General features: G+C 42.6%; 1 long non-coding RNA gene across 1 annotated transcript in view; it reads left to right on the forward strand.

Annotated features, from left to right (window-relative positions):
* Nucleotides 1–10: 10 nt before the first annotated feature.
* LOC140104003 (uncharacterized) overlaps nt 11–26850 on the forward strand; it is a 54648-nt gene continuing 27808 nt past the window's right edge. Inside the window, exons 1-2 of the long non-coding RNA XR_011850223.1 lie at nt 11–688; nt 5832–5955. This is a non-coding gene — a long non-coding RNA (uncharacterized lncRNA). The remainder of the gene's footprint in view (nt 689–5831; nt 5956–26850) is intronic.

A 26850-nucleotide genomic window follows, 5' to 3' on the forward strand; every position in this document is an offset into this window, starting at 1 on the left:
GTAATGTGAATGGAAGGAAGTGGAGTTTGTGATGTCAGGAAGTTATTACATGTAGTGTCAGGGCTGACATTAGTGGTATAGGAATAGCGGAGCTGTGTGTGTGCTGGAGTGTATAGCACAATGATGCGTAGTGTGTAAACAGGCGTGGTGTATAGCAGAGCTGTGTAACATGCGTGAGGAGTGTCTGAATAAAGCAGGTATGTAGCAGTGCTGTGTGTGTGGTAGTTATATAGCACAACTGTTTGTGTGTATGGTAGGAATATCGCAGTGCTGTGTGTGTGTAACATGCACAAAAATAAGGGATATAGCAGGATGTGTGTATATAACCTGAATGAGAATAAAACAGGTATGTAGCAGGCTGTGTGTGGTAGGAATATACAGCATGTACGTATGTGTCTCACAAGAAAATAAGTTTTGTGCCCTATTAGCCAGTTGAAGAAATTCCTTGCCTCATGAAGGGACCTAAGATGTCCTGAAAGCTTGCTTGTAACATCTTATATTTCCATTAAAAGGTCTCATAATCTCAAGACAGTTACTTTATTTGACCTTTTAAAAGCAACATGAATTAGTATGTGCCGGTATAACATGCATAAAATAATTATGTAGCAGAGCTGTATGTGTGATAGATATATGTGCCTGCATAATCTTCATGAGAATAAAACGGGTATGTAGCAGAGCTGTGTGTGTGGTAAGTATATATGTCTATATAACATGCATGAAAAGTGTCTGTATAAGACGTAGCAGAGCTGTTTGTATATGATGGGGGGGGGGGGGGCTGAAGTACAGCAGAACATCTTTTCTTTTTACACACCTTTAGTTGTATACAGTGTAAGAGCTCCCACTGACGGCCATGGATGGACCGTGAATTGTGGACCGCGCAACGTCCTGTTTCACAGAGGGACCGCAGTGCAGAGGATGAGACAGAAATAATCCCCCAGCTTTTGCATTGATGTATTTTAAATTCTTGGCCACATAAAAACTTTGGTCCATGAAAATCACACTAGAGATCTGACCATTCTTACTGCTGGTAGGTTTTGTGGTGCAGCCCCAAATAAACAGGTGGAGTCCCGATCAGATATGTGACCCGATGCTCCATTCACAGTTACAGGTGATGCCATAGAGCAGTGGTGGCGAACCTATGGCACGGGTGCCAGAGGTGGCACTCAGAGCACTTTCTGTTGGCACCCAGGCCTTCACCCCAACACAGAGTTTGCCAGATATGACTAAAGGCTTTCTCCTGTGGTCCAATAGAGCCCAGGACGCTGCATGCTCAGAGCTATTTTAAAGTGACATCCTTGGCTGCCAGGACTACAGAAGGAGCAAGAAGGTGTGGATAGAGACGGATTGTCATTTGAGCTCTTGTTTTGGGTCTCCTGATTCTTCCTCTTCAGGGCACCCTGGAGGGAAGCTACAATCCAAATTTCTCCATCTTTCTATAGTTTTGCTGAACTCAGGACACCAATACGATTGAAACCTGTGATACAGCAGGGATCAATAAGTTACTGCTTAAATTGTCATGTTGCGACATACAAGTGGGTTTTGGTTGTAGCTTGGGCACTCCATCTCCAAAAGGTTCGCCATCACTGCCATAGAGTAACATAATCCCTATGCCTAAATATTCTTTCCATCAGCTCCCACTGTATATAAAAGCTTCAGTGGTGTCAGATTGATGGCTCAGCTGAACCCCTCTGAGGCCAGTGATGTTCTGCAGCAGGCGCCGTAGATGTGATGTCACTACTGCAGACTCCTAGTACAGACACAGAGCAGCAGTCATGACCCTGGAAAGGAGGTGAAGACAGGAAATAATAGCAACATTTTATTTTATTTTATAAAATCCCTGCCAGTGATCAGAAATTTGTATATCCTGGACAACCCCTTTAAGTGGATAAATAATTTTTGAGCAAATTCCTTGAAACCTCTATGACCTATTCTCCATTATCTCAGAAGCAATACATATAGATACCAGTAACCAGTGGAACAATAAATCAGCTCTTATGTCATGTGCATACAGAATCCTCCATCTACAACACAAACACTACTGTTAGGGATACAGTATTTGTTTTTTTTGGGTGAAAACCAGGAAAAACATAAAAAGTTCACCCCTCAGTGATGTTATGTCATGGAAGCAGCGCATTTAACCCCTTATCACCGACACTAGTTTTCAGCTCAATGACCAGACTCGACTTTTCAAATCTGCCCTGTGTCACGCTGATTGGTTAGAACTTCGGAACGCTTTAACATATCCCGGTGATTTTGAGAATGTTTTGAGTCGTGATACATTGTACTTCATGTTAGTTGTAAAATTTAAGTGATACGTTTTTTTTTAAGTCTGAAAAAAAGTGAAAATTTGGCAAAAGTTTGAAACAAAATTCTTCATTTTCCAAGTTTGAAATGTTCTGCTTTCCAGACAGAAGGTAAAACTACCCCAAAAAGCTTCACAATTAACATTTACGGAATGTCTGCTTTATGTTGAGATGATATTTTATGCGTCCTGTCATTTTTCTAGAACTTTAGGTGCGATTTTTCTTATTTTCATGAAAATCCCCAAAACTCACATTTTTAGGGGCAACTCAGCTTCCAAGTGACTTTGTAAGGCCTAAATAATAGTAAAACCCCATAAATTACCCCTCTATAGAAACTTCACCCCTCAACGTATTTAAAACAATGTCTATTAAGTCTATTAACCCTTTAAGTATTTCACAGGGGTTAAAACAATATGGACCTGCGATTTAGAAACTTTTGAATTTTTTTGGAAAATACATTTATTTAGGCCAAAACTGACAGTTTCAGAATACATGAAATGATGAAATTCTCTGCAACATTTGATGCCCAAGTTCTCCTGAGTGTAGCCATACACCATATGTGGTAAACTTCTGTACGGGCCCACGGCTGGGCATGTGCATAGGCTGACACTGCTAATACCCTGCAATACAGTTAAGGCCCAGAATATTTGGACAGTGACACAATTTTCACGAGTTGGGCCCTGCATGCCACCACATTGGATTTGAAATGAATTCAAGTGCAGATTGTAAAGTTTAATTTGAAGGGTTGAACAAAAATATCTGATAGAAAATGTAGGAATTGTACACGTTTCTTTACAAACACTCCACATTTTAGGAGCTCAAAAGTAATTGGACAAATAAACATAACCCAAACAAAATATTTTTATTTTCAATATTTTGTTGCGAATCCTTTGGAGGCAATCACTGCCTTAAGTCTGGAACCCATGGACATTACCAAACGCTGGGTTTCCTCCTTCTTAATGCTTTGCCAGGCCTTTACAGCCGCAGCCTTCAGGTCTTGCTTGTTTGTATGTCTTTCCGTCTTAAAGGAAACCTACCACTTGTAGTGGAAGGTTTCCGCTGAAAATACCGGGCACCAGCTCAGGGTGAGCTGGTGCCGGAGCTTATTTTAGTTAGTGTTTTAAACCGCGGTATCGCGGTTTAAAACACTTTTTAAACGTTATAGCCGGCGCAGGCAGGTACGCGCTCGGCGCTTACCGTGCACGCGGCTCTCATTCACTTCCTATGTAGCCGCGTGCACGGTAAGCGCCGAGCGCGTACCTGCCTGCGCCGGCTATAACGTTTAAAAAGTGTTTTAAACCGCGATACCGCGGTTTAAAACACTAACTAAAATAAGCTCCGGCACCAGCTCACCCTGAGCTGGTGCCCGGTATTGCCATCGGAAACCTGCCACTACAAGTGGTAGGTTTCCTTTAAGTCTGGATTTGAGCAAGTGAAATGCATGCTTAATTGGGTTAAGATCTGGTGATTGACTTGGCCATTGCAGAATGTTCCACTTTTTTGCACTTATGAACTTCTGGGTAGCTTTGGCTGTATGCTTGGGGTCATTGTCCTTCTATACTATGAAGCGCCGTCCGATCAACTTTGCAGCATTTGGCTGAATCTGGGCTGAAAGTATATCCCGGTACACTTCAGAATTCATCCGGCTTCTCTTGTCTGCTGTCATCAATAAACACAAGTTACCCAGTGCCATTGAAGGCCGTGCATACCCATGCCATCACGTTGCCTCCACCATGTTTTACACCATGTTGTGCTGTGCCTTGGATCATGTGCCGTTCCCTTTCTTCTCCAAACTTTTTTCTTCCCATCATTCTGGTACGGGTTGATCTTTGTCTCATCTGTCCATAGAATACTTTTCCAGAACTGAGCTGGCTTCTTGAGGTGTTTTTCGGCAAATTTAACTCTGGCCTGTCTATTTTTGGAATTGATGAATGGTTTGCATCTAGATGTGAACCCTTTGTATTTACTTTCATGGAGTCTTCTCTTTACTGTTGACTTAGAGACAGATACACCTACTTCACAGAGAGTGTTCTGGACTTCAGTTGATGTTGTGAACGGGTTCTTCTTCACCCAAGAAAGTATGCGGCGATCATCACCAAATCCCCAGTATACATTACAGATAATCTGGAGTTAGGCTAAGCAGCTTGATAACAGCATCAAGAACGGGGTGGTACAATGATCAGGAGGTGGAGGGCTCCCCATATGTTACGTCTCTCCCTGGAGACTTCCTCAGGGGGACTGTATTCATGGGGACCCCTGTATTGCAATCAAGAGGGGCCGTAGCAGTCACAGTTCCAACGACATGCCTCCATGCCGGGGGGTGCTGTCCCAGTGCTATCTATCTATGGCATGAGTGGGGCATGTCCAGTGCTTGGGCTATCTATATACATGGTATGGGAATTATATATATAATGGAAACCAATGTGCTTGGGAGGGGGAATGGGCAAAAATAATTCCAATCAGTGGTCCCAAAACTCCCAGTGTGTATAATGCATGATGGATGTGTCTGCAGTTGGTCCAGCAGCTTTCTTGCTTGCGCATATATATTTTTAGTTACATAAATACTTGTAGATATACTGTGAATAATTAAAAGGTAAGATTCCAGATTTCACAATTTGGATTAACATTCAAATAAAAATTGGCCAAAAAGTTTTAAAACAGAGACAAATCGCTTTAACAATTCAGGAGATGCTGGTATATAGTTTGCTGAAATTAGATGAACTATTTTAACAAAGAAGAAGCAAAGTGTGTATAGGCCAAAACTAGTTTGCTTGAAATTAGATGAACTGTAACAATATTCAAATCACAAATGACAGGTTTCTTGATCTGCAATGCAAATTATAAGGTCAATGTGATATTGCTAATATAAAACCCCAAATTTACAGTCTGGGTAGTAAATTCATTTTGTACCACTAGATGTCCCTACAACACGTGTTTTTGAGAAAGTATCAAAACTTCAGAAAGGAAGCAGAAGTTTCTTTATAGAGAAATGTGATATGCGGCTGCCATTCTGATGTGACCTAGAATGTTTCACTATTGTGAATGTGTATTCAATGTACAGGGATTTCTACTCAACTTTTAATAAACCAGGCACATTTTTTGGGGTTGGAGGGGGGCGGTCTCGCACAAAAGTCACAATGGAATGGAAGGTTGTTTTCTGCGCAAATACATATACATCAACATCTGAATTCCATTTAAAAATCAGGCGCAACACTGGAAAATTCTGGGGCGACAGACTTTGCAGGATGGATGTCTTAGGCTCAAAAAACAGATGCAAAACCACCAATGTGCCCCAAAAAAGTTGCAATAATAAGTTAAAAAAAGAGAAAACAATATGATAATCAATATGTTATCCCCCCTCTTCCCCCCTTAAAGTGTTAGACTCGGACTGGCTTGCAGGTGGATATGTGATTCTAAGTTCATTGCACAAGTGATGCTGAGCCTCACTGTACTTCTCAGATATTCAGTGTCTACATTATTGTAATTATTATTTAGCTTTCTTCCAAGTTTTATGTTTCTGTACCGTAGATGGATGGGTGACGGAGCTGACATCGATATGACGTGCCTAGCCCACAAGTACCAACCATCCATGGGTCTGCCTTCTCAATGACGCTGTAAGGACCCAAATACCAATCATATTGCTTCTGTGGGGGTATGTATTCCTGCGTCACACAGCTAAGAGGTAAACCTGTCAGGACGTTGGGACATTAAACCATCCATGGGCACTTATGGACCGGTGGTTTATTGTCTCAAATCGGTAATTAATTTTCCCTCCACCCCTACAACAGAGAATATAACAAACTTACATATGTACCTTCACCCTGGTGCACTGAAACCGCTATACTTCACCCCAGCTTCATTGTGCACGTGGCATAGGCAGGGCCAGATTAAGGAACCTAAATTAGGATGGGCTTCCCCCCTGGCTCGGCAGCTGATGCAGAGCCCCCCCCCCCCCCCCGCAACAATATAAAGGCAGTCCCCGGGTTACATACAAGATAGGGTCCGGAGGTTTGTTCTTAAGTTGAATTTGTATGTAAGTCGAAACTGTATATTTTATAATGGTAGAACCAGACAAACAAAATTTTGGCCCCAGTGACAATTGGAGTTTAAAGTTTTTTTGCTGTAATGGGACCAATGATTATCAATAAAGCTTCATTACAGACACCTTACAGCTGATTATTGCAATCTGGGACTATAGTAAAGCATTCAGCAAGCTTCACCAGAGGTCAGAGGGGTCTGTCTGTAAGTCGGGTGTCCTTAAGTAGGGGACCGCCTGTATCTAAAAGATACCACATTCTTAAACTGTTTCATATTTACCAGTGATCATGAACCTTTTAGACACTAGTGCCCGAACTACAATCAAAACCCACTCATTTATTGTAAAGTACCAACAATGCTAATAATGGGGTAGCGCCAGGAGCTGCCTACTTTAGGCACAGTTTCAGCCTCTGCATGTGCATAGGCTGACACTGCTAATACCCTGCAATACATCAGTATTGCAGAGTATTACCATGAACAAGCAATCTGATGATTGCTTGTTCATGTCCCATGGTGGAAGAAATAAAAATGGAAAAATAAATTAATAAAAATGGCTGTAAGCCCCAAAACATATAAAGAGACAAAAAACTTTAAAAAAAATAGTTAAAATCTCTCCAAAACTTATGTTTTTTACCTTTTTAATCCCACAAAAAAATGAAAAAATGATAGAATTTTCCCCACATTAGGGTTTTATTTGGCAAATTTAGTAAAACGTAATAAAAAATATTCAAGTATGTTGTCCCCGTATCGACCCATAAAATAAGAATTAAGATAACATGATTATTAGGCTATACAGTGAACACCAAAAATCCAGTACAGAATTGATGCTTTTCTACTCTTCACCTAAAAAAAAAGTTAATAAATTTTCAACAATAGGAGATATCAACCCCAAAATGGTAACACTGGAAAAAGCATCTCATCCCGTAAAAAAAAATGCCATCACATGGCCCCAATAACGAAAAAGCTAAAATTTTATAGCCTACAAAAGGGACCAAAGAGGAAACTAAAATCCTGGCAGCTGCAGGTCCCTCCTTCCATTCTGCGCCTCGCTGTGAGCCTATAACACAAGTAACGTCCACATGTGGGAGGTTGCTGCACTCAGGAGAAATTGCATAACAAATTGTAAGATGGGTTTTCTCTTTTTGTCTTTTGGAAATGTGTAAATTTTTGGGCTAAATGAACGTATAACCGACACAATTTGACCATTCTAAATGTCACCTCCATTTTTATTCAATTACTATGAAGATCTCAAGGGGTTAACAATCTTCCTAAAAGCTGTCTCTGATAGTTTGAGGGGTGCAGATTTGAAAATGGGTTGATTATGTAGGGGGTTTTAATGTTAAATGTTTAAAATTTCATTCAAAACAGTATTTATGCCCCCCAAAAATGGGGCTGAGCCATAAGCTATAAAATGGCCTTACGTCCTTAAGGGGGTTAAGCTTCAAAGTCATGGTAAACAGGTGCACTACTATACGACTCCATACTATAAAGTGCCACAGTCCCCTCTGATTAAGACCCGGCTTGATTGAAGAAGTTGTCCGTACCAGTAGTGAAGGACGACTCTTTATCTTCAGGGTCACGTTGAGGTTTGCAGGTCTCCAGTGATGAGTGGACTAAGGATCTCAGAAGGTCTTCATAACATGTGCAGGTCCTCTTCTCTCACACTTTATGGCAGGACAGGGATACGAAGAAACTTGAAGGAAGTCTATGAACAACCTGCAAATTAATGAGATAGAAAACCATCTTAAACACAATAAAGCAGAATGATGTTTTCCTCATCACTTTTCCCTTAGATAAGTGGAATAACAAGTGTGAATCATGTTTATAGCTGTAAGCCTGGCATGAAACCCTAAAGATGCTGTAGAAAAAGCCACAGACTTTAGGCCTGCCATGTGTGGAGGTCTATTAGAGGCCAGAGAGGCTATAATAAGCTTCCTGTAAGATACTGATACACTGCACTACATTATATGACATCCAGTGGATGGCAGAGACTCAGGAGCTGTGCTCTTCCCAAAACTCCCATAGAAACCCATACACAGCAACTGCAGCTATACATGGGGGGGGGGGAGGGGCTAAGGGTCTCCTATTCTCATGGTTAAAACTGTGCAATGATATTTTTATCCCTATATGAAAAATTCAGTTTATGGAGCAACATAATACCGCTGCATATTCACATTCTATTACCCTGTGCAGTAAGGGGGATGTGCTGAGGGAGCAGGGGAGAGGATGAGATAATGTAACAGCCTGTGAATCTGTAGTCCCTGGTTTATACATGCTTGCTTTTGAGTCCATAGGTCCCATGGACCCATATAGAGAATGTGTTATAGAGCATGTCTGTTCATTCTGACCCTATCAGTCCAGGGGCAAATCCTACTTACAGTTTGACAGCCTATTCTTTATGTAAAACTATGCAAATGAGTTTTCCAGGATGAGATAAGGAAAACCACGCCTTCTTTATCTACCTTGTAAGGCAGCTTTCTTGACATCAAGCATGGCCTTCAGGAAGCCTAATGATATGATGCAGAATTAAAACCAAACCAGTATATCTATTCCAGAAGGAACCGAATCCCAGCTGTAGACAACACTGTTTCGACTTGTACAGTGTAGGGAACTGGTTTGGCTGAATGAGAGGCTTTTGACTAGGGGTTGGGAAGTAAGAGTTCTCCTTACATAGACTGCCACATAGGCCGCCTTGTAGGAGTGGTTTTCGTTATCCCATCCTGGAAAACTTATTTGCATATTTTTCCAGAATTCTCTAGTGGAATGTCAATGGCTATAAGTCTCCTTGCCTTAATCCACAAACTCCGTATGGAGAACTCTTTATGTATGCAGTGATATCTATCAATTACTTTGTACCAATCCCAATGCCTTCCTAAGCCCAGAATACAGTAAGTGAGGGTGTGATGTACATTGCAGGTTATAGTCATTTGCAGCCACTCTGTATACTGCACCAGTCTGCAGGTCATTTTAGCCATGTTTTATGTACATGTAGTTCTCCAGCTTTCCTGACTGGGTGACACCATATCATTAGATGGAGCTAGACATACAGAAATAGTACAGGAAGTTCTGTCTGCTGTACAATGCATGTTCTTTCCATGATGCAGAGGCCTGATGTAGGTTCCTCATCCTTAGGGTAACAGGAAACTTGATATTTCTGTACTAGATAGAAAGTTGTTAGTCTAATCATTTAGGACAAGGGGAAAAGTAAAAAGTTTGTTCCTTTCATACATGAAAAAGTTTGTTCCTTTCATACATGAAAAAGTTTGTGCCTTTCATACATCAAACCTACTGGGGCACATTTACTTACAAGCGCACTGGAGTTCACTGAAAGTGCTCTTCCCATCTATGATGCTGCGTGCGGCCATTCACTAAGATTGTGCGTCCGAAATCATGAATGGGTCGCTTCCCCACTCAGGTCCGACACAGTTCACCATCTTTTTTCTGGTACATCTTTAACATGGGGCTTGTGACACAATTTCAAAGTTAAATATGGCGCTCGGTCCGAATCAGTCGGGTGGAAGCCGGCGCAGCTGCGCCACAAAAGGGTTGTGCGTGTGTGACACAATCCCAGCGCAGACACTTCTTAAATACCAGTGCAAGACGTTTTAGCCATGAAGAATTTGAACAGTCCGACTAAAGTGCACAACACGACCCTTAGTAAATGAGCCCCACTGTTCACCAGGCTACAGACTCATAAGTGGTAACCATGGGGCCCCACAGCAAAACCTGGAGTGAGACCCCGGTACAACATGACAATTAGTAGAACATTTCAAAAAGCTTAGATGATAAAGACTGTAATATCAAAGTTCAGTCATATCACAGTACATGGATAATACACACAGTGATGTCACAGTACAGGGATAATACACACAGTGATGTCACAGTACAGGGATAATACACACAATGTCACAGTACAGTGATAATACACACAGTGATGTCACAGAACAAGGGATAATACACACAGTGATGTCACAGTACAGGGATAATACACACAATGTCACAGTACAGGGATAATACACACAGTGATGTCACAGAACAAGGGATAATACACACAGTGCTGTCAAGGTAGAAGGATAATACACACAGTGATGTCACAGTACAGGGATAATACACACAGTGATGTCACAGTACAGGGATAATACACACAGTGATGTCACAGTACAGGGATTAATACACACTGTGATGTCACAGTACAGGGATAATACACACACTGATGGCACAGTATAGGGATAATACACACAGTGATGTCACAGTACAGGGATAATACACACAGTGATGTCACAGTACATGAATAATACACACAGTGATGTCACTGTACAGGGATAATACACACAGTGATGTCACAGAACAAGGGATAATACACACAGTGATGTCACAGTACAGGGATAATACACACAATGTCACAGTACAGGGATAATACACACAGTGATGTCACAGAACAAGGGATAATACACACAGTGCTGTCAAGGTAGAAGGATAATACACACAGTGATGTCACAGTACAGGGATAATACACACAGTGATGTCACAGTACAGGGATAATACACACAATGTCACAGTACAGTGATAATACACACAGTGATGTCACAGAACAAGGGATAATACACACAGTGATGTCACAGTACAGGGATAATACACACAATGTCACAGTACAGGGATAATACACACAGTGATGTCACAGAACAAGGGATAATACACACAGTGCTGTCAAGGTAGAAGGATAATACACACAGTGATGTCACAGTACAGGGATAATACACACAGTGATGTCACAGTACAGGGATAATACACACAGTGATGTCACAGTACAGGGATAATACACACTGTGATGTCACAGTACAGGGATAATACACACACTGATGGCACAGTATAGGGATAATACACACAGTGATGTCACAGTACAGGGATAATACACACAGTGATGTCACAGTACAGGAATAATACACACAGTGATGTCACTGTACAGGGATAATACACACAGTGATGTCACAGAACAAGGGATAATACACACAGTGATGTCACAGTACAGGGATAATACACACAATGTCACAGTACAGGGATAATACACACAGTGATGTCACAGAACAAGGGATAATACACACAGTGCTGTCAAGGTAGAAGGATAATACACACAGTGATGTCACAGTACAGGGATAATACACACAGTGATGTCACTGTACAGGGATAATACACACAGTGATGTCACAGAACAAGGGATAATACACACAGTGATGTCACAGAACAAGGGATAATACACACAGTGATGTCACAGTACAGGGATAATACACACAATGTCACAGTACAGGGATAATACACACAGTGATGTCACAGAACAAGGGATAATACACACAGTGCTGTCAAGGTAGAAGGATAATACACACAGTGATGTCACAGTACAGGGATAATACACACAGTGATGTCACAGTACAGGGATAATACACACAGTGATGTCACAGTACAGGGATAATACACACTGTGATGTCACAGTACAGGGATAATACACACACTGATGGCACAGTATAGGGATAATACACACAGTGATGGCACAGTACAGGGATAATACACACAGTGATGTCACAGTACAGGAATAATACACACAGTGATGTCACTGTACAGGGATAATACACACAGTGATGTCACAGTACAGGGATAATACACACAGTGGTGTCACAGTACAGGGATAATACACACAGTGATGTCACAGTGCAGAGATAATACAAATACACAGGGCGGGCGCTATGGGTAGGCAAAGGGGGCAATTGCCCAGGGCCCCTGAAAGGGGAGAATCTATTCTTTCAAATGAATCTTGAATTTTGTTTCTAGGTGCCAGGGATCCAAAGATATTCAGGTTTAACGTAAGAATTATCAGGGGACATTTTTATATATAAAAATCACTCCCGACGGCAGTTTAACAGTTAATATCTCTATTTAAAATGATACAAGTGATCTCAGCTCCTACCGCGTGAGACCGTCTGGCGGGGGAGAGCACGGAACTCGCTTCGCCTGAGCGTGACAAGTCTGCAGGACATACTTTTTCTCCAGCTCAAATCCACCAATGTTCAGACGGTATTGAAGAAGCTTGGTCTTTATTTGGTTCACATTAAAAACACAGACAAATACATCATAAGGTCCAATGCGTTTCAGACACTTAGTGCGTCCTCAGTCATGGATAACAAAAAATGGTAAAATGCATCAATTTATGTCAGCTGAGACCAATGGTTCAAAAGCCACAGGCTGTCTTTTATCTTCCTCTGTCTTCTGTCTTCCGCAGGGCGCCGCCATGTTCTTCTCCGGCCGTCGCATAGTATGACGTCAGCACCGGCCGTGTCATACTATGTGCCTGCCGCCCGGGAAACATGGCGACGTGCTGCGGAAGACAGAAGACAGAGGAAGATAGAAGCCAGAAGAGGACCCACGCGGACATCGGGTGAGCAGCGCGGACATGGGGGCCACCGGAGGGTGAGTATATAAGTTTATTTATTTTTTGTTAGTGCTGGGCTGGCTGTATACTTAAGGGGGCAGGCTGGGCTGGCTGTATACTTAAGGGGGCAGGCTGGGCTGGCTGTATACTTAAGGGGGCAGGCTGGGCTGGCTGTATACTTAAGGGAGCAGGCTGGGCTGGCTGTATACTTAAGGGGGCAGCCTGGGCTGGCTGTATACTTAAGGGGGCAGGCTGGCCTGGCTGTATACTTAAGGGAGCAGCCTGGGCTGGCTGTATACTTAAGGGGGCAGGCTGGGCTGGCTGTATACTACTGGGGGCAGGCTGGCTGTATACTACTGTGGGCAGGCTGGGCAGGTTGTATACTACTGTGGGCAGGCTGTATACTTAAGGGGGCAGGCTGGGCTGGCTGTATACTACTGGGGGCAGGCTGGGCTGGCTGTATACTACTGGGAGCAGGCTGGGCTGGCTGTATACTACTGGGGGCAGGCTGGGCTGGCTGTATACTACTGGGGGCAGGCTGGCTGTATACTACTGGGGGCAAGAGGGGTTGGCTGTATACTACTGGGGGCAGGCTGGGCTGGCTGTATACTACTGGGAGCAGGCTGGGCTGGCTGTATACTACTGGGGGAAGGCTGGGCTGGCTGTATACTACTGGGGGCAGGCTGGCTGTATACTACTGGGGGCAAGAGGGGTTGGCTGTATACTACTGGGGGCAGGCTGGGCTGGCTGTATACTACTGGGGGGAAGGCTGGCTGTATACTACTGGGGGCAGGCTGGGCTGGCTGTATACTACTGTGGGCAGGCTGGGCTGGCTGTATACTACTGGGGACAGGCTGGCTATATACTGGGAGGCTGTGACCAATGCATTTCCCACCCTCGGCTTATACTCGAGTCAATGGGTTTTCCCAGTTTTGGTGGTAAAATTAGGGGTCCCGGCTTATACTCGGGTCGGCTTATACTCAAGTATATACGGTAAGTATTCTGGATTTGTACATATTTTAGAGGAATTTTGAATGTTAATTGCCAAATGCATCGCCTGGTTGTCTGCTTTCAAAATGATAAAGGTTTTATGGCGCCTTTACTTTTTATTCTGTTTTATTGATACACTTTGCAGGTTGTGACGTTTTTAAAATTTCTAGCTGTAAAGCAGATATTTAGTTATTTCAGTTTTACTGATATTATGATGACTTATTCATGTGAACATATCAATATGAGGCATTTGTGAACTCTACACATGTCCATCTATTACATTTAGGAGATGTGAAGGTAAATATTTTCTGGAGCACATTTTTTGCCAAAGTCAAATTTTAAGTATCTTTTATAAAATGTTTCAGTTTGAATCAAAATTGCATGAAGGCGCCTATGTCTATAAACTCTTTAATGCAATTTAGAAAATGGGGCAATAAAATATGTTACTACATATATTGATCTACAGGTCTACCATATGTTCATATGCATGAGGTCTTAATTTAATCAGTTATTGAAATATGTTGTGACCAGTGACCAATGACAATAGCTGGGTAATAGCTGGCTAGATACAGTTTGGAGTCCATTGTATTCAATAAACCTGGTACGATCTGTGCCCTTTTTAGTGACTACCTCTGAGGTGTGTGCTAGTACAAATCAATGCGTATCAAAAGTAGCAGGCAATGGGTGGATTAGAATGGAAATACACACACATCACAGGGTTTCTTGTTTCTGAGATCCTTCCTGCATCATGACTATATTCCCTTCTTCAATATGTACCTGCAATATCAATCACCAGTATTTTTGGAAAATGTATCTTAAAAAAATTAGTTACTAGTACAACCCATTGTGAACAGAGCTGCACCATATGGACACTTTCCCGTTATCTACAAGACTTCTTTCAATTCTGTATCCACCTCATAACATGCTTCTACACAGCAAGCCCTCAAAATTATGTATTACTAATGCATTTACCGTATTTTCCGGGCCATTAGGCGCACCGGAATATAAGGCGCATCAGTCCGATGCGCCTTATATGTGGAATAATTCCATATATAAGGCGCATCGGACTATAAGGCGCAGGGTCCGGGGGCGTGGCGGAGGTCCGGGGGCGGAGCGGAGACCCGACGAGAAGAGACGCGACACGACACGAAGACGACACCCGACGAGACGCGGCGACGCGGGGAAGGTGAGGGGGAGGTGGAGGAGGGCAGCGGACCATACTTACAAAGGTCCCCGCTACCGGAGACAGCAGATCTCCAGGGGGAACTGCAGACCGACGCGGCAGAAGTTGTTTGTGCCGCGTGGTCTGCAGTTCCCGCTGGAGATCTGCTGTCTCCGGTAGCGGGGACCTTTGTAAGTATGGTCCGCTGCCCTCATATAGGGCGCACCGGACTATAAGGCGCACTTTGGATTTCCAAGGAAATCCAAGGCTTTTATGTGCGCCTTATAGTCCGGAAAATACGGTACTTATATTTTGTTGTATTTAATCTGCCTCTTTGCTCCATAGTAATACCGCTCACTGAATTAGAGATGCTACTGCATTAATGGGTGGATGTAATAATATCATTGACATTAATCCACAGACAATTGCACATTTCATTCCACATTTATCATAATGAATAATCTCAGAGCCATGTCATTAATTTTAATCCCTGCACATTACCTGATGTTACTTAATCCCACAACCCATTAGAGAAGCAGCGCCTCTCGCTCTATGCATGTGGGAGGACCCAGACATATTGGACAATAAACACAGCTGCTTACAATGCGGAGAGAAAATATGACTGGATGGGATCTGTTTATTTATAAGCAGCCAAAGGAGATAGAAACCATATGGAGACAAAGGAGACGTATATAACTGGTGTAGATATATATAATATTTAACAAAACTCTGATATTGTGTAGGTCTCCTATGAAAAACATCTGGCCTGTCAAGACAAAGGTGGAGATATATCTTTGAAGTTACATCAGTTTTGTCTTCAAAATAATTGCGCCAAATTTGCTACTTTTTCCAGACCACTCCACTTTTTACTTCAGTCAACTTACTCCATATCTATCAAGTAACTCCTAATGTGTCAGGCAGATTTATGAAGTGCAACGTTTTAAGGAGTTGCAAATTTAGGTGCAATTCCACTCGAGTGGTAGGAAAAACTTCAGGAATAATTGTGACTTTTTAAGTAAAAAGAAACATTAACATCATTTGTCACATTTCTCAAACTGTCCACTACGAGAAATCTGATGTGCAAAAGATATCTAAAGAGCTCTGCAGACAAAATCCACCCCAATGGTAACTCTGTCCATAAACTCCTCAAGATCTTTGAAGGTGTCCTCCATCAGCACAAGATGTCAGCAGCAAAGTCATGTAAATTGCAAGTTGGGCATACCATGAACTGAACTTGTTTTTCCATCATATCCCACAAGGGATCTATCAAATTGAGATCTGGGGACCTGGTTCCACTGCTGTGGTGGAATATTATAATGATTTACCGTACTTATGTTTGTGGTATGCAACAATAGATAGGTAGGTGGTAAGTAACATCCAGCTTATTGCCTCCACTTGACCTCTTTATTGTGCTGGTGCCATGTCTACTCCAGATCAGTGACACGCACTAGGCTAGCAACATGACATATTGGGGCACATTTACTTGCCCTGTCCTGCAGAGTTCATGACTCACTAAGATCATGCGGCTGATATCCTGCATGTGTCGCTTCCCCGCTCAGGTCCCCCAGAGTTCACCTTCTTCTTCCTGGTGCATGTAAGTGCTTGATCTTGCGACACAATTTTAACCCCTTCGTGTCTATGCCATTTTAGACCTTTAGGACCAGGCCTGATTTTTAAAATTTGCCCTGTGTCATTGTAGGAGGTTATAACTTTTTGACACTTTAACATATCCAGGGGATTTTGAGATTGTTTTACCGTCACACATTGTACTTCAAAGTAATATTAAAATTTTGATGATATCCTTTGTGTTTAGTTATGAAAAAAATTGAAATTTGGCAAAAATTTCTAAAAATTCTTCATTTTCAAAGTTCAAAATGTTCTGCTTTTCAGGCAGATAGTCATAGCACCCAAGTAACTTTATAACTAACATTTCCCGAATGTCTGCTTTATATCGGCACAGGGTTTTATGCATCTTCTCTCTTTTCTAGGTTGTTAGGAGGTTCAGAATTTTGGGAGCAATTTTTCTCATTTTTAGGAAAAACGCCAAAACCCTTATTTAGAGGCACATGCTCAGCTTTAACTGACTTTGAGAGGCCTAAACAGCAGTAAAACCCCATGTATCACGCCATTTTAGAAACTACACCCCTCAATGTGTAAAAAAATCAACTTTAAGAAGTATGTTAACCCTTTAGATGCTTCACAGTGGTTAAAACAATGCAAAAATGCTAAATGCAAAAGTTTTTTGCATTTAATACTTTGTGACGGTTTAATTTTTGGCCAAAATTAATATATTGTCTAAAAAAAAATGACAGCTTGTAAATTAGACCTCCATTTTGTCATTTTTTTTTAGACCATATATTAATTTTGGCCAAAAATTAAACCGTCACAAAGTATTAAATGCAAAAAACTCCACAAAGTTTGATACCCAATGTCTCCCGAGTCAGAGGATGCCCCATATGTGGTGGTGACTGCTGTACGGCCGCACGGCCGGGCATAGAACCGAAGGAGGCGCCATTCAGAGCAGATCTGCAATGTCACATCTTACAGGCTATAAAATGTTTATTTTTTTGTAATTTGGACATATGGGGGATTATTTTTTTGTGGATGAGATCCACTTTTCAGGTACATCATTTACGGGGGGCCGAATAGCTAATAATCAGATTTTATTAACTCTTTCTTGGTGGTGGTTAAAAAAATCATTGATTCTTGTTTATGGTTTTTAGCATTTTTTCCCCCCGACGTTCACCATACCATAAAAATAATGTGTTATCTTTATTCTACGGGTCATCACGATTACGGCGATACCCCATTTATATGGCTTTTTTATGGTTAACTTGTTTTGCAGAATATAGAACTCATTTTGTGAGAAATTTGCTTGTTTTTGTATCGCCATGTAACAATGGGCAGAACATTTATATTTTTTTGTTTACAGCGCTGGTTTAGAGCTTATTTTTTGTGGGACAAGCTGTACTTTTTCTTGGTATCATGTTGGGGTACATTTTACTTCTTTATCACTTTTTATGCACTTTTTATGCGGTCAGATGTGAAAATTTAATAATTTTTGTGAGGTTTTTTTGTGTGTTTTTTTACGGCGTTCACCGTACGGGTTCAGTGACTATTTTATTTTATTTGACGGGTTGTTACGGACGTTGGGATACCCAATATGTTGTGTTTTTTTTGTGATTTTCATTTTTTTTAATGTTTTATTTGATTACTGCATGGGACGGGACTTAAGGGGACTTTTATTCTTTTTAAATAATTTTTTTTTACTGTTTTATTTTGTCCCAGGGTGGGACATGAACAAGTGATCATTTGATCACTTGTTCATTGTAATATGCTGCAATACTAATGTATTGCAGCATATTACATAGTCAGCCTATGCATTCTGCATAGGCTGACAGCTGCACTGTTAGATCGTGCACAGTGCACGATCCTAGCAGGCAGCTCCCATAGGCAGCCCAGAGGACCTGATCGGGCCTCAGGGTTGCCATGGCAACGATCAGCACCTCCGTGCCCTGCACGGAGGGTGCCGATCGTCGCGCCGATGCACCATAGACGCTGCGGTCACTATGACCGCGGCGTCTATAGGGTTAAACAGTCGGGATTGCGATAGTCGCGATCCCGGCTGTTACTGCGGGATCCCAGCTACCGCGTACCGCTGGTATCCCGCGGCGATCGCAAGGGCTCAGCTTCTGAGCCCGGGTGATCGCCATGACGTGATACTACGTCAAGGTGCGGGAACGACCCGCATCCTATGACGTAGTATCACGTCAAGGTGCGGGAAGGGGTTAAAGTTAAATCCCGCACTCATTTAGAATCAGTTGGATCGTCCGACTGCACGGCCCCTGATTTCTGTCACATGAAATCTGATCGCATGCGACACAATCCCCAGTTAAATAACTATCCCAGCTGCGCAAATCCCGAAAACATCGGAAACAACAACAAAAGTACGTTCGCGGACCCTTAGTAAATAAGCCCCATAATGTGAGATTAGACCAGACAGGCTAGCCTTAGTTTCCCATGAGGTTCATTGAATAGTGAGCATCCATGACCCTGTCTCCCTACTTCACCAGCTGTAGTTCACCTATATCTTTTCATACCTATTAAACATTGCATACTGTGAATACTTAGGAAACCTGAAGATTTGGAGATGCTTAACCAGTTGTTGGATTCCTACAATCACAAGTTCCCATCAGAGGTTTCTGGAAGTGGCTTTTAGTCCACTCTGACATGTATACTTGGGAGGTACAGGAGGAATTACTTTCTGGTCACCTACATTTGGGCCACTTGAGTGCATGGAACATCAGCATTTGTGTGTTTGATTGTGGTCTTAAAATGCCCAGAAACAGATTTTCTAGATTTTTGTGTACCTTTTTTTCTGGGTTTTGGATTTATCTTAGAAGGGTGAAATATTTGAAATTGATGATTTAAAAAAAAAAAAAAATCACACACAAAAGTTGCAGAACTCACTGTAGCTGTGTGCAGTCATCTCTGAAGCCGAAGTTCTGTAATGGCCAATGATTGTGCCCTGCTACGTGCTGAAGAGAAGTCATAGGAGGGATCAAAAGAAGCTACTGTGGCGTGGAGTAGCCACAGCTCCCAGTCCACATGGTGGCTACTCTACACCTCTAGTAGCCTCTCAGGTCAATTTGAACATATATAAGACAGGATTTTTATTAATTTCTGGGCAACTAAAAGTTTTATTAAAAAAAAGGACACGGCTGCCATGTATTACAGGAAGCTGCCACCTGATAGATAGATAGATCCGTGATAGTAGGTTTTGTTTAAGTGTTTGTGCAACAGAAAAACCATAACCAGCTGTGGGTATGGATATGGAAATAGGAACTGTGTCACTTAAAAAAAAAATAAATTAATCCAAATTAAGACATTTATTTATCAATTTAGATGTATGATCAAAAGGGCCCTGAAGGAGACACTAACATAAAAAAAATACTGGCTTTAGACTGTACTTAAAGGTAACCTACTGTCAGGGTTCTGCGGGAGATGGAACTAGCCAACACCTGGGACTGGAGTCTAAGTGGCACCTGGCCTTCACCACTTAGGGTGCCACCAGGTCGTTCCACAGGTGCGACTTGGCGGTGGTAGCCAAGGTAGTAGTGCAGAACACAGTCAGAGCCTAGGGTGCCAGTGGGAGAACAGCGCTGGAAGGAACACTGGAACTCACAGCAGAAGCACGGGAGTAGGAACACGAGAGCAGGAACAGACTGGAACACGGCATTAGGAACACAGGAACGGGAACACGGGTGCAGGAACTGAAACGCAGGAATACAGGAACACAGAGGGGCTTTTACATCACAAGAATGGCTTGAAGATGCGGCAGGGAATGATGGGAGCCTCCGGATTAAAGAGCAGAACCGGAAGTGGCCATCGCTAATCACCTGTGCGCTGACCCTTTAAATCTCCGGGTGCCGGCGGGCGCGTGCCCTAGGGAGTGGGGACGCCCGCGGGGCCTAGGCCAGATGGGAGCGGAAGTGTGAAGAAGTGAGTTTGGTGCTGGGGCCGGGGGGCAGCCCCACGAACAGGGGCATGGTTGTGCCCGTGATCCGAGATCATGAAATTCTATCTACAATAGTATATTTTGCTGAAATGAAAGTAATAGTCATCTAAAACAGTTTGTACAATGAAAGGAGTCGTCAGTGTCCTGAGACAGAGGCCTGCTGGTTCAGCTTGGTAATCATCCGGTTTCCTTCCTCTTATCGTTCTCCTCTGGATCGTTGCCAGTGGAAGTTTAGGGAAAATGTATAAATTATTACAAAGTAACTGACCTTACTACACAGACTTATTGCTGTCCGAGCCCCAGACATAATATCGGTAATAAGAATGCATTTTTACTGCTTTCTTCCATTCTCACATTTGCACCAGAGATCTCGGGGGAATTGTGTGACAAGGACCAAGAGTATACTGTACAGAATGTATAGGGGAAGTAGGGATCATGAAATTAATTTTCAGCCAACAGCTCTCACCCATACAATTGAAAGCTATTGCAGAACAGTTAAGAATGACTTACTGCTTAAATTGCCGTGTTGGCACTTTGCTATGAATAAGGTCGCTTTGGTTGTAACTCAGTCTCTAAAAGGTTTGCCATCACTACCCTATATCATCTGGGTCCGGGACTGATATTGAAAAACACTTATCTAGAGATGAGACCGATGAGGTGCATTGGACTCTTCTCTGGTCCTTCGGGTACCTACGTGTTGCGTCAAAGCCATCATTGTGCCGGTGCTATCCTACTCACTGCTCCAGCTCCAGATCTCGTGCTCAGATGACCGGGTTCTTCCAAGCTTTACTCCAGTCCTGGATCTCTTGTCTGTGTTAGTGGTGTTTTCTGGAGTTCATTCCACAATTTTCGACGAGCCTGCTGTACTGTTTCTGTTCGTTGCAGGACCTGCAACGTGCATCACTTCCTGTGATGTAACAAGATGGCGCATGTGACCTGTGCAATCCAATCCTGGTTCTCCAGTAGGTATTTATTGAATCCTGCCCTCTTCCTCAGAGCTTGAGGGTCAAAGTAGTTAGTGTCTGTCTGAAGTAGTGCTGCTGCCTCCCTTAATGACTTGTCCTGGATTCCGCTATTACTCCAGTCCTGTACTGCTCTTCCTGAGGTCTACTCATTGGGGACCACCTATACGACTGGCATCAGTTCTGGTGTCCACTAGTCCCCCTGGACCAGATTGTGAACTCTATCTCCTTGGAGGTGCACCTGGTGCTCTTCTTGGCTCAGTCATCTCTACTATCAGGAGCTCTGTGAAGAAAAGGGGTTCACTTAGACATTGCCATCTGAGGAGGTGGATCTTGGGCCACAGTCCGTTTAGATTCCTTGCACCTTAACAATGCAATTGTTTTCTCAGTTTTGTTTCTACAGCGTTCTAAAGGATGGAAGGTTTTTTATTTTTCAACAGCATAGCTGACTGAGGGGTTTGCTTTTTGCTGGAAACCTTTAGTTTTCACTGTTAACATTTTTTTTATAGCATGAACAAACAAAGTAATTCTTACCTTTTTTACAGTGGTAACAATTTATGTGATAAATTATGAGATCATTATATTACACAAATTAACCATATCAAGAGCATATGGTTTCATTTTATTAAAGGATTTTTGTAAAAATTTCACTAAATACTTGATTATTTTCATTTTAAATATTTTTTTTAAAGTCCCAGTCGGAGATGTACAAGTGCAGTTCTCTGCATATCATCTCATGTTATGTACACTGCAGTAATCCATAATGTATTGTTGATTTACTGACAATATACCTAGGCTTAATAGGCACTTACTCATGGCTGATGTAGGTTTTTTTTGGGGTAGGCCCTTGGATGCCATAACAACACATAGGCACCCCAACTGTTTGGTGACTGTAGTCAGAACTGAGGAAGTTCTCTAAATTTATGTAACAATTCAAAATTAATTGCAGCAACTAAGGGGTCAAATAGTCAGGGACCGAATTTGGCTTACTGTGTAACTCAGTTATATCACACATCTATATCTCTCAATACATATTCTTTTACACATGCATAAACCACCATAATGGTACACTGGCAGGCGCTAAAGGCAGTAAAAAATGGGCTTGGCCCATAAGCAATGGCATCTGCAAAAACAGTGCTATTAATCCTTAATAGTCTTACCTCTATATCATTAGTAAATAAATTAAATAATAGTGGGCCAAGCACAGAACCCTGGGGTACACCACTCATAACTGGTGACCATTCCGAGTAGGAATCATTGACCACAACTCTCTGGATGCGATCCTTCAGCCAGTCTTTAATCCAATTGCAAATGCTCCCTGCCAAACCACTAGACCTTATTTTACCCATCAGGCGTCTATGAGGGACAGTGTAAAATGCCGTTGCAAAGTCCAAGAACACAATGGGGCACATTTACTTACCCGGCCGCTGGAGTCCATCCAAAGTGCATTGTCCGTCTATAATGCACTGTGTGGCGATTCACTAAGATTGTGTGCTTGATATCCTGCATGTGTCACTTCCCCGCTCAGGTCCGACAGTGTTCACCTTCTTCTTCCTGGTGCATGTAAGTGCTTGATCTTGCAACACAAATTGAGAGTTAAATCCCGGGCTCAGTCCGAATCGGATTATCCGATGGCCCGCCCCCTAATTTCTGTCGCATGAAAGCTAGCGCAGCTGCGCAAAAAACTTATCGTGTACAACACAATCCCAGCACAAACCCCTGTTAAAAGCTGCGCAAATCCCGAAAACCACGAACAGTCCGATGAAAGTGCGATCCGCGACCCTTAGTAAATAAGCCCCAATATTCACAGCAGCTCTTCCATCCCGGCACCTGCTCACCTCTTCATAGAAGCAGATCAGGTTAGTCTGACAACTTCTATCCTTAGTAAACCCATGCTGGCTGTCACTTATTATACTATTTGATGTCACATACTCCAGTATATAGTTTTTTACTAACCCTTCCAATATTTTCCCAAAAATGGAAGTGAAGCTTACAGGCCTGTAATTGCCTGGTGAAGTTCTAGAGCATTTTTTAAATATTTTCACAACATTTGCCTTGCGCCAGTCACTTGGCACCAGACCAGACATTACTGAATCCCTATGATGACTATGAAAAGTTCAAATCACCCCCTCTCCCTATATTGTAAAGAAACAAACATAATCATAAACAGGTTTTGTCGCATCTCAGAAGTACCAATCTATTAAAATGTGACAACATTATTCCTGCTGGTGAACCTTCTAACAAAAGAAAACAGCCTAAATGTCTTTTCCGCCATTTAGCAAACAAAAACAATTCACCTTACACTGCTCAATGGGGCTTATTTACTAAGGTTCCGCAGCTGCGCTTTCGTCTGATTTTTTGACGTTTTCGGAATTTGCCCCACTGTGACAGGTATTTAACTGGAGATTTTGTCGCACGCAATCAGACTTTGGCGCAGTTGCGCTGGCTTTCATGCTACGGAAATCGTCGACTGATCTCTGTGATTTGGACTGAGCGCATGATTTAACTTTCAAATTGTCCAGACAAAAAAAGATTTGGGGAATTTTCCACTTGGTAGGCTATTTCTAAATTATACAAAAGGGGGCTAACAAGCCCTAAGGCACCATAACCAGGGAATAAAACTTAACCTTTATTAATAATGGTTTAAATGTACATTGAACATAAATTTGAACTAAAAACACAGAGTCGTCTGAATGCCAGAGGTCTAGATATCCCAGTCCTGGTTTCCGGATTGTCAGGACTAGGTATTGGATGTATCACATATACATCAGTGGTGCAGATTGTAGTGGTGGGTGTGACTTTTGCGTCTCAGGTGGGACTCGTGGTGGTAGGGTATATATATCTTTAGACTGTTTAGGTAGTGAATGCAGGAAAGTGCAGTTCACACCTCCTGGTCACATCATTGGGGTTTTTTCACCATGGGGTTTAGCCACCATATTGTCCATATGGGTTGTTCAATGGGTATTGTTCTTATGATACTATGTCCCTATGTGGGAACGGAGTGGATCAGTCTTGTGACACTGTGCTGATCATAGAGTGTGTGGAAGCTAATGCCCCAATTACCCTGACCCAAATCTAGCACCCCATTGTCTCTTTCACCTGATAATGTATCATTCACACCTCATTTTACTACTCTAATACTAAGCTGCCTCCTAAGTAAATAGAGATTCTATTCTAGTGCTGGCATAAAGTGCTCTGCTGTTAAAAATTACTGCTCAAGCCCCCCAACATGTTTCGCCGAGTACACGGCTTCATCAGGGGTAATGGGCTTAACTCGCGAGCGACGTGCACGGTATATACTTATACCCTTACCCAAGATTCCATTGGTGGTAGGTGTGCCCAATCAGCTGTCCGGGGGAGGGGAGGCGTGTCCGTCTCGCTGTTGTTGTGACTGCCCCTAAGTGTGTATGGGCAGGCGTATGTCACATGACCATCACGAAGCCGTGATGTGTTGTTGACGAACTAAGTCATAGTAGTACCGCCCACATCGCGTCACCCGTCCAGTGACGTGTGGTGACGGCGAAGGACCACCCCCCAGGAGGAATGGGCATGTGAGCCTCCATGGCAACCGATCCAGGGCAGAGACGCTCCATCAGAGGTATGTATCAAAACAACCCTTTAGCATAAAGGAAGAGAAAGGGGTGTAGAAGAAGGGAATTCATCCTATAAAGGATCTTGGGCATAGGTAAGTATAAGAGTCTGAGTCAGAACGTTTGATCCAATCCTTAAGAGGGATCATTCTATGTTCAAAAATTATAACTAAACTCAGGAGAGTATATATATTAAGCACGCTTGTTTATTAGTAACATGTTCGTGTGGTAAGTAGTCTGTTTAATGATAGAAAGAAATCACTTATAAGAACAACACTAGGCATTCTCTTCAAACGGTTTGTAATATTGTATATCAAGATGTATGTAGCTATGATTACTTAAAAAGATGAAAAGGTTGTTTTAGTCTATCAATTGTAACCAGGAGGATGGAAAGAGGAACAAGGGTTCCCATAGATGTACATGGTACATGTATATGATATGCATAGATGTATATCTGTTTATAGGAAAGGGGTGAAGGTGAAGCCCTCATTGAGCCCATTGGGGCTGAGGCTCTTGAGGCGATGGATCCATCTTGCCTCTATCTGTAGAAGCCTCTGATTTTGATCACCCATCCTTGGGCCCCGTTTGATGCGATCTACCCCCCAGAATTGCAAAACTGTGGGGTCGCCTCCATGGTGGCTCCAAATGTGTCGTGAGATCGGTGTGTCCTTTTTTGTGTTGATGGAACTCAGATGTCCTGATATCCTCCTCCTTAGCTCCTGAATGGTCTTCCCCACATATAATTTGGGGCAGGGGCATGTGGCTACATAGACAATATCCACACTTTTACAATTGTAAAAATCCCGTATGGCAAAAAATTCTTGATTGTGAGGGTTTATGAAGTTCAGGGTTCGTGGCAGGTAGCGACAGAATGTACACGATCCACAGGGGAATGAACCAACCAAATTTTTGTTACGTCTATTTATTGGTTCTTTCGAGGGGACAAAGTGACTATGTACCAAATAGTCTCGTAGGTTTTTTCCTCTTCGATACGTGATCGAGGGATGGTCTGGAAGTCGTTCGGATAGATCTGGATCCGCCTTTAGGATGGGCCAGTATAGTCTCAGGATGTAGGTCATTTTTCCGGCATATGCGTCATAGGTGCCTATGCATCTTATCATACCTACTTGTGTGTTGTGTTCACAAGAGTTAGCGAGCGAGGATCTCTCCATGCGTTTGGCCCTTAAATATGCCCTATAGAGATGTTTTTTAGGGTATTGACGCTCACCAAAGCGTTTCAGTAATTGGTCACACTCCGTCTTAAAGCTAAGTTCATCAGAGCAGTTCCTCTTGGCTCGAAGGTACTGACCCACAGGGATTCCCCTCTTTAATGCTGGGGGGTGCCAGCTGTCCCAGTGAAGGAGACTATTGGTCGATGTTGTTTGCGGAAAATATTTGTATGTAGTCTATTATCCTCACCGATATTTATGGTAAGATCCAGAAAGTTAATGGATTTATCATGGATCTCATGGGTGAATTTCATCCCAATTTCGTTGGTGTTTAAAATCTCCACAAAGTCCAAGAACAGGGGACTATCCCCTTCCCACAAGATCAGTATATCGTCGATATACCTCCCCCAGTATAGGATCCGGGTGGTATATCTGGCCAATTTGTCTGAAAACACAATAGTGTCCTCCCACCACCCAAGAAAGAGGTTTGCATATGAGGGCGCACAAGTCGCCCCCATAGCGGTCCCTGGTCCCTTGGTGGTAGTAGGCTCCCTCAAATAGAAAATAATTTCGGGTCAGGACAAAGGATAGTAGGTCGATCATGAAATCATTATGAGTCCGATATTGTATGCCCCTGGTGCTAATAAAATGTCGTATAGCAGTGAGTCCCAGGGGATGAGCAATGTTACTGTAGAGG

This window comes from Engystomops pustulosus, chromosome 10 (genome assembly GCF_040894005.1).
Source record: "Engystomops pustulosus chromosome 10, aEngPut4.maternal, whole genome shotgun sequence".
Lineage (NCBI taxonomy): Eukaryota > Metazoa > Chordata > Amphibia > Anura > Leptodactylidae > Engystomops > Engystomops pustulosus.